General features: G+C 42.5%; 1 long non-coding RNA gene across 1 annotated transcript in view; it reads left to right on the top strand.

The window, feature by feature from the left end:
- The first annotated feature begins 31 nt into the window (after positions 1-31).
- Positions 32-9,227, top strand: part of LOC120884121 (uncharacterized) — a 28,650-nt gene continuing 19,454 nt past the window's right edge. Inside the window, exon 1 of the long non-coding RNA XR_013436110.1 lies at positions 32-265. This is a non-coding gene — a long non-coding RNA (uncharacterized LOC120884121). The remainder of the gene's footprint in view (positions 266-9,227) is intronic.

Genomic DNA, 9,227 nt, shown 5'->3' with positions numbered 1-9,227 from the left:
CGGGGCCCGGAGGGCCGCGCCTCGCAGGCTGGGGCGGGGCCTGGGCCGCAGAGCCTCCCTCCCGGACGGCTGCGGGCTTGGAGCTGCGAGCTGGCTGTCGCCCCGCCTCCCACGCCGAGTCTGCATCCAGCGTGCCTTCCTCGGTGTGTGCCCCAGCCAGTGGTCACCTCTCCCTGGACAGCAGACCTATTGTACGGAGGGTCTGCGGCCCGACCGCTCGCCTGCCTGGTGTTGCGGGGCGTGGGGGAGCTCGGCTCTGCCGGCGGTAAGCTCTCCACCCCAGGGTCCCAGTAAATGCTACAGCTCCCAGAAGAACCAGTTGGGAGTGGTGGTGTGAGTGCCACAAGGCCCCGCTTCAAACCTTCAGGCTGTAACCTAGGACAAAGTCTAACCCGTTGACTGGCTCCGGGCCCTTCAAGAAAACATCCTTTACTCTCTTCTCCCTTATCCTAAGCAGCTTCTGGCCTTTCTCCCCTACCTCATCCTAAGCACCCTGAACTGTTTTCCTCCTCTTTCATCCTAAGCATTTCGGATCTCTTCTGGAGTTCTGATTCTTAGATCTTAGCTTGCATCAGAGTCACCTGTAGGACTTGATAAAACAGATACTATCACTGGTCCTCACCCCCGGATTTTCTGCTTTGGTAAATCACGGATGGAGCCTGAGAATTAGAATTTTCAACAGGTTCCAGGCGATGCTGATGTGGCAGGTCTGGGACCACACTTGGAGAACCACTAGACCTTGGCATATGCTGTTCTCTCTGCCAAGTCCTACCAGCTGTTCCCCCGCCCCCGTCAATGGCATCTTTGCTTGTGCTCACTGTCCAGTGGAGCACTATCACATCTGGTCGCCTTTTCTCTGGGATCATTCCTTATTCATCTTCGAATCCTTACCACCACATAGGACACCCAGCAACGCTCAAGAAATGCTGGGATCCGGGAGTGATGAGATCCCAACTATTGAGGCAGGAGGATCAACAGTCTGCCTCAGTGAGAATTTAAATTACAAAAAGGGCTGGGATGTAGCTCAGTGGTACAGCACCCCCTGCGTTCAATTCTGTACTGAGAGGGAAAAAAAAGTTGGGGAAAAAAGCAGAGGAACCCTAGCTACCTAGCTGACCTCAACATTTCTCCGGAGTCTGTTCAAACATGGCATTGGCAGGGACTGAACATATACAGTCTCTCCTGAGCCTGGCAGGATGGCGGAGAGAGGGAAGAGGGGGAGAGGTAAAACAGTGTCCCCCAAAGTAAGGTGAATAGAGATGGCAAAACCAAGAAGGAAAATATAAAATGAAGCTTTAAGAACCACTACAGAGGGCTGGGGATGTGGCTCAGGCGGTAGCACTGCCTGGCATGCGTTCGGTGGGGTTCGATCCTCAGCACCACATACCAACAAAGATGTTGTGTCCGCCGAGAACTAGAAATAAATATTTTAAAAAATTTTTTTTCTCTCCTCTCACTCTCAAAAAAAAAAAAAAACACTCCAGAGAGGGGTGGAAAGAGGAAACAAAAAAAAAAAAAAAAGAAAGAAAGAAAGAAAAATTCAAGTCTAAAAAGTTTGAAGTTAATGGTAGCGCTGTTAGGAAGGTGCCAGGAGATACCTTGGAGAAAGAATTCTAAACTGGGATGAGCACAGGACAGGCAGTCATTTGAGGCACTTCAATAAGGCTTTCTCTAATCCTCTCCTGCTTTGACATTGGAATTCGGTCCATTCTTCAGCGTTAGTTAAATGGAAGAATTATAAACAATGTTTCAGATGACAGTTTGGCTACTTAAGAGAACCTCCACTTCAAGGATTTGGGAAAACATCAGTTGACATGCCAACAATTGATATGTTAATTAAATATCGATCTTCCTTGCTCATTAAATCAGGCCCCCTAAGGACTTCTACCTGCCAGTACTCCCCCCCCACCCATGGAAAAAGCTTTCTTTCCCTCTGATTTTATAAATACTATATACTCACATAACATTTAAACAAAAACAAAAATAAAAAAGGAAAAAAGTTAAAGTTACTTGAAGTCCACCCGCAAGATAATTATCATTAACATAATGGGGACTATCCTCTCTCCATTTTTTTATGTGTACATAATTTGGGTGGGGGTACCAGGAATTGAACTCCGGGGCACTTGACCTCTGAGCCACATCTGCAGCCCTGTTTTGTATTTTACCTTGTTTTTACGTTTGTTTTCTTTTCTTTTTTTTTTTTTTTTTTTTGGTATTGACGGGTTCTTACTGAGTTGCTTAGGGCCTTGCTTTTGCTGAGGCTAGCTTTGAACTTGCAATCCTTTTGCTGAGGCTGGCTTTGAACTTGCAATCCTCCTGTCTTAGCCTCCTGAGCTGCTGGGATTACAGGCCTGAGCCAGGACACCCGGCTTGTACATAATTTTGAATGGCTGGGATCTCATCATTCATGGTGTTTAGTTCAGAGCACTCTACCACTGAGCTACATTCCCAGCCCTTTTTATTGATTAATTAATTAATATTTATTTTGAGACAAGATCTTGGCTAAATTGCTGAAGCTGGCCTCAAATTTGCAATCCTTCTGTCTTAGCCTCCCTCCCGAGTAGCTGGGTTTATATGTGTAGGCCACCATGCCCAAGTGACTTGTGCCTGGTTAACTCATTCTTTTTAATGACTGCATAATATTCTATTCCTTCCTTGAATTGGCATTCACTAGGTTTCCAGGCTCTTGCCACAAAACTGCAATAAATATACTTCTAGGCTTAAGCCTATGACTGAGGCTTTTATTTCTATGGCAGAATTTCCCAGGAATACTGTTACTGGGGAAAAGGAAATTTTAAATTTTAACAGATATTGCCAAATTTGTTCCTGAAAAATTTGTTCCTGTGGAGAGTCACATTTCCAGCAACAATGAGGATATGAGGGTATTGTTTTCTTGCATCCTTCCAGCAGCAGGTGTTACTCTGTTTTTAATTTTTGCTAATCTGATAGGTGAGAAGTGACCTCATTTTTTTTTTTTTAATTTGCACTTCTCTGCTGGGCGCTGGCCATTAAATTGCTTTATGTACTGTTTGCATTTGCTGTTTTTCTAGTTATGCCTCTTCATGTTCTCCCCAAATTAAATTTATTGCTATTTATTGTTTGTCTTTTTCTTATGAATTTTTAGAGTTTTTGTCCACTTAACATGTAAAGTTACCCTCAATTTACCATTGCACTTTGGCTTTTTAAGGACAATTTAAAGCTTTTTTTTTTTTTTTTTTGTAATCAAATATATTTCTAGCTGGGCACAGCAAACACCAATTTTAGTATTTGAAAATACCAAAATCCCAGCTACTGAGGTAGGACGATTGCAAGTTCAAGGACAGCCTGGGCAACTTAGCTGAGATCCTGTCTCAAAGTAAAAAATAAAAAGGGCTGGGGATGTAGCTCGGTGGCAGAGCATCCCTGGATTCAAATTCTCAGTATTGGGGGTGGGGGGAAGGTTCTTCTTTTCTTTTAGGGCTTCTCATTTTCCACTTTGGTTTACTAGATCTCTTTAGTCTTTGATGATGCTTATGGTCTTATATGTTCTCCTACTATTTTTCTTTCTTTCTTTTAATTTTTTTTTTTTTTTGCATTTAAGTCTTTAATCTGGATTTTTAAAAAAATATGATACAAAATAGGTGTGCCAGGGACTTTTTTAGCATATGCACTTCAATAAAACATCAGTCTCTACTTAGGGTGGTTTTTTTGAGGTGGGGTACTGGGAAGTGAATCCAAGGGTGGTCTACCACTGAGCTACATCCTCAGTCCCTTTCATTTTTTATTTTGAGACAGGGTCTCTCTTGCTAAATTGCCCAGGTTAGCCTTAAACTTGGCCTCAATGGCTGGAATTCCAGGTGTGAGCCACGGCACCTGGTTATCTGTCTAGATTTTACTATTTGTAAAACAAATTTGTTATTGAGATATAGCCTTCATAGATTGATCTAGATTGGACTGTATAAAATGAAAGGTTGATTGTCCCCTCGGTCCCCTTTTCTCTTTAGTTCTCCCAATAAATTTCACTGTGCTTTATTCTTTTATGGTGGAAAGTCTTGAAAATACCAAAAGGTTTCTGGGAACAGCAGAATGGGAAGGCATCCTGGAGTCGTAAGCAGGTTGCTGGTGTGAGGTCCCCTTTCCCATGTGAGGGAGTTGTCCCTGCTGTCCTCGTTGGCAGAGCTATTTGAGGAGGTGTGGGTGCTGAATGTTTTCCACGGTCAGAATTTAAACTTGGCTCAGCACCAGGGGGCACAGGGGCCCCCTGCAGGAAAGGCTCCAGGCTCTGTCTTTCTGCTCATCTGTCCAGTTCCCTTGGGTTGACACATCACAAGGCTGTCCACAGCCCCGAGACTGGCTTCACCCTAGGATGAAGTTCACCTAGTTCCCTTTTGGTCACATTCTGCCAGCTCACCCAGAACCCATCTCTGGTTCTATGGATCCCTGCTTGTCAGAAAGTTCTGACATCTCTCGAAAGCATCATATGGGTTGTTCCAATGTGACCTCTTGAGAGGGTGAATTATTTAAAAAATATTTTCCACATATTAGAATGACTTTTGCATCTTTATAGTAAAATATGATTTACTCACAGTAGATTTTAAAATTTTATTTATTTATTTGGTTCTGGAATTGAACCCAGGGCCTAGTGCATGCTGAGTAGTGCCCTACCACTGAATTATACCCCACTCCTGATTCTTGTGATGGTATTGGATTTACTGGTATTTTACTTAGTTTTTTTTTTTTTAATTTCTTAATATTTATTTTTTAGTTCTCGGCGGACACAACATCTTTGTTGGCATGTGGTGCTGAGGATTGAACCCGGGCCGCATGCATGCCAGGCGAGCGCGCTACCGCTTGAGCCACATCCCCAGCCCCTTTACTTAGTTTTTTTACATCTATGTTTATAAAGGAGATATACCAGAGAATGCAGACTGGTGACTTGGGACTGATAATATTTGGCAGGGTTTGGGAGGATTTGATTCCGAGTTCCTGAGTAAGGGGTACATAGTCTCCGTTGTCTGCAGCTCCCGCCTCCTTGGCATTGCACACCCAATCACCTGTACCCATTTGTGTCACTCTGGTCCTTACAAACACTTGACTTTGCAACCCCTACTATATGGTTTTCTTTGCTCATTTAAAAAGAATCTGTGGTAGATTTGGGTACCCAAGCGGCACTCGTTCACCACACAAGTGGAAGAGCATTCCTTCTTTATTCTTTTTCTTTTTCCTTTTTTAGTGCTGAGCCCACGGCCTCGCGCATGCTAACTACACGTTCCCACGAAGCTGTGTGGCCAGCCCCTGTTTTTGAAACAGACACTGCTGTTCCTCAAGCATTTGAAAAGGCTTGTCAGCAAAAGCATCTACCCCAGGAGCTCCTTGGGGAGCTCATTCTCTTGTAATTTCTATTTCTTTTTTCCTCTCCTGGTTATTGGCCTATTCGGAATTTTGTGTTTCTGTTTTGGCTCAACAGTGTTAATTTATGAATGTTTTTCTGGAGAAAAAAATTTAAACGCTCCATCTCTCTTATTTTTCCTCTGCAGTTATTTCACTTGTAATGTGTGCCAACAGTATGAATTGTCCCCAGAAATGAAAGGGTCACATCTCTTTCATCTTTCCATTTAGGCCAGCTGAGAATCCACGTGTGTCAGCTTTCTTTTTGGTCCTCTGAGTCGCCTGTCTGCCTGCCTCTGTTTCTCCGAGTTGTCTAAACTGCCTGTGACAGGCACATATAAGGGGTGTAAACAGAAGAGCTCTGGGATGGAGTGTTCTCAGCAAGTCCCCTTCCTGTCTCATAGGGCCATGGCAGGAAGCTGGTCCTTAATTAGAAGCTACCAGGATGGGCTTTCACTGGTCTGGCCCACAGCTCTGAGCAGCCCACTAACCCCAGACAAGATGCCCATGACTTGGACTCCCAGGGGTGCCGTCTGTGCCTGGGTCCTCACTCCTAGACTCTGGCAGCTAGCATGTTCCCACTGTGAGAAGCAGACACTCCCTCACCCTGCGATTTAAACATTAATAAGAAGGAGGTCACACGTGTATGCTTTGACACACCCTCCAAATACCTAACAAATACCTAACAAATAGGCATTCATAGGACAAAGACAAGTTACAAATCTGGATAAACATCTCAGGGACAAGAGAGAGAACTGGTAAAGCAAAGTATGGAGAAGAGCCAAAGCCGAGGGCCTGTGGGGGAAGGGGGGCTGAAACATTTTCAGAGAATGGAGGACAGAACCAGACTCTGCCCAGCCAAGGACTGGAGCCAGGCCACCACACTTTTGAAAGGAGCCTGGGAAAAAAAGAACAAAAAGAAAAGCAGCTGAGCAGATCTCAGGGGCTGTGGCCAAAACAAAAGCATATGGGCCCAGGGAAGCTGGAGAGCAGGGTCAAGCCGTCCTCTAACTCTGTGACTGAATCTGCACGTCCTCCAGTGTGAGGGAAGAGCACCAATTCCAAGGCCCTCAGAAGACAAGTTCTGGACCAGGATACACTGGATGCAGCCTCCAAACTAAATCCCCCAGATGTAAAAGGGGAGAGAGAGAGAGAGAGAGAGAGAGAGAGAGAGAGAGAGAGAGAGAGAGAGAGAAAACCCACAAAGAAAAACAAAAACTCCCAGCCATAATGAGCCTATAAACCAAAATTCCAAAGCACTTCAAGAAACCAAATGCTAAAAATAGCCGCCAACCAATTCAACAACTGAAATATGAGCTCACTCTCGTCATTTTTGGATTCATAGGGTAAAAAACATACCCAGAGATAAATGAAGAAATCATTTTACAAAGAGGAAAATTTTCAAAATTTAATTTGATTTTTTTTTTTTGGTAGTACTGGAGATTGAATTCAGTGGTGCTCTACCACCGAGCTACATCCCCATTCCTTTCTAATTTTTTTTTCTTGAGACAGGTCTGATTAAGTTGCTGAGAATGGCCTTGAGCTTGTGATCTTCCTTCCTCAGTCTTCTGAGCCTGGGTGGCATTACAGACATGAGCCACTGCACCTGGCTAAGAGATTGTGAAACAAATGCAGATTAAAAATAAGATAAGAATATAGACATGAAAATAAAATCATGAATCTCAGAAATTAAATATAATCATTAAAAAGAAAAAAAAACCTAAAAGGCCAGGCAGGCATGGTGGTGCACCCCTGTAATCCCAGCAGTTTGGGAGTCTGAGGCAGAAGGATCAAGATTTCATAGCCAGCCTCAGCAAAAGCAAGGTGCTAAGCAACTCAGTGAACCCTAAATAAAATACCAAACAGGACTGGGGATGTGACTCAGTGGTCGAGTGTCCTTGAGTTCAATCCCTGGTACCCACCAAAAATAATTTTTTAAAAAAAATCTAAAAGATGGAATGAATTTTATACTGGAAATAGTTGAAGATAAAATTAGTGAACTGGAAAATAATTCTAAATAGATCTACATGGTATCTCTGCAGAGAGATAAAGAGAAGTAAGAGAACATTTTCAAGAGTAGGAGAATAAATTAAAATACTCCAATATATTTCATAATTTTTTCAGAAGAAGAAAATGGCAGGGAAATAATATTGAAGACATGATAGTGGAAAATATTCTAGAATTGAAGGGAAATATTAGTAACATACAATTGGTTTTTTTAAACCCAGTCTGATGCTCTGTATTTTATTAAGTGTGTTTAATTAATTTACTTTTATTGATTTCGAAGATGTATTCAAACTTTCTTTTTTAAAAAACTATAATTCTATATTTTCTCAAATGGGTCTGTGGGAGACAGGCTTTGAAATACCAAGAGGTAGAGTGCCCCCTGGCTTCTGCAGAAGGATGTGCATGGCTTATTTGAACTTCAGCAGGCTACAGGCTAGCAGGGAACTGAAACTGGTTCAGGAATAAGCAGGAACTGCACCTGTTTTCCTTAGTAAGGAGGTGGTTTGCTAGTGGACCTTTCCTGAGAGGGTAGATTGGGGAGGAGGATTTAGGGTTAGGCCCTCTGAGGCCCTCTGAGTTTCCCATAGGTCAAGGCAGCATTTCACATTGGACTTGAGTTTTAAGCCTCCCACACATTGTGCTGTTTTCTTTTTAGTGCTAAATAGACTGGTTTTTGCTATAATCTTCCTCAACATTTTAGAAGACAAATTGCCAGACACAGTGGCCCATATCTCTAATCCCAGCAATTAAGAGGATCACAAGTTTGAGGCCAGCCTCAACAATTTAGCAAGGCCCTAAGAAACTCAGTGAGACTCTGCCTCAAAATAAAAAATAAAAAAGGGCTGGAGATAAAGCTCAGTGTTAAAGTGTTCCTGGGTTTAATCCCCAACACCAAATAACAATACTAACAACGACAGTAATTTAGAAGGCAAGAATTAGAATTCTTTTTTCTAATTCTACAGTGTTTATCTTAAGGCTTTTCAGATATTTGTGATATGAAATTCAGTGATCACAGACCATATAGAACTATAATTTAATTTAATAGGTATAAACCTGCTGTGGAAAATTTTTCCCCATTCTCTCTCTCTCTCTCTCTCTCTCTCTCTCTCTCTCTCTCTCTCTCTCGTATCAGGGATTAAAAGGGGCCACTTTACTACTGAGTCACATCCCCAGTCCTTTTTTATTTTTTATTTTGACAGAGTCCCAATAAGTTGCTTAGGTCCTTGCTAAGTTGCTAAGGTTAGCCTTGAGCTTCTGATCATCCTGCCTCAGCCTCTCCTGCCACTGGGATTACAGTCATGCTCCACTGTACCTGGCTCATTCCTGCTTTTTCAAATTTCATTTGGGACTATAAACTTCATTGTTTTTCTTTATAACATAGCTAACCTCTTTTAAATGAACAGATACTATTTTGGATCATCAATTCTGAAACAATTTTAAGAATACAATTTTTTAGAGTGATACATGTATAGTAATGTATTTAATACCCTTTACCAAGTAAGTTTAAAAATTGGATTAAAAATTGTATATATAAGATCCGGGAGCGGTGGCACATGCCTGTCATCCCAGTGACTCTGGAGGCTGAGGAAGGAAGATCACGAGTTCAAAGCCAGCCTCAGCAAAAGCGAGGTGCTAAGCAACTCAGTGAGATCCTGTCTCTAAATAATTCTGATTCTCCCGCCCTCCATGTCCTAGCACACATCCTCAATGATGGATTTCCAAGAGTGAGGAAAAATAGGGCTGGGGATGTGGCTCAGTGGTCGAGTGCCTGAGTTCAATCCCCAGTACCAAAAAAAAAAAAAAAAAAAAAAAAAAAATTATATATATAGGGCAACAATTCAGTTCAAAATGTT

Source organism: Ictidomys tridecemlineatus, chromosome 3 (genome assembly GCF_052094955.1).
Source record: "Ictidomys tridecemlineatus isolate mIctTri1 chromosome 3, mIctTri1.hap1, whole genome shotgun sequence".
Lineage (NCBI taxonomy): Eukaryota > Metazoa > Chordata > Mammalia > Rodentia > Sciuridae > Ictidomys > Ictidomys tridecemlineatus.
Note: the sequence above shows the minus strand (reverse complement) of the source record. Positions and strands in the feature narration are given on the sequence as shown.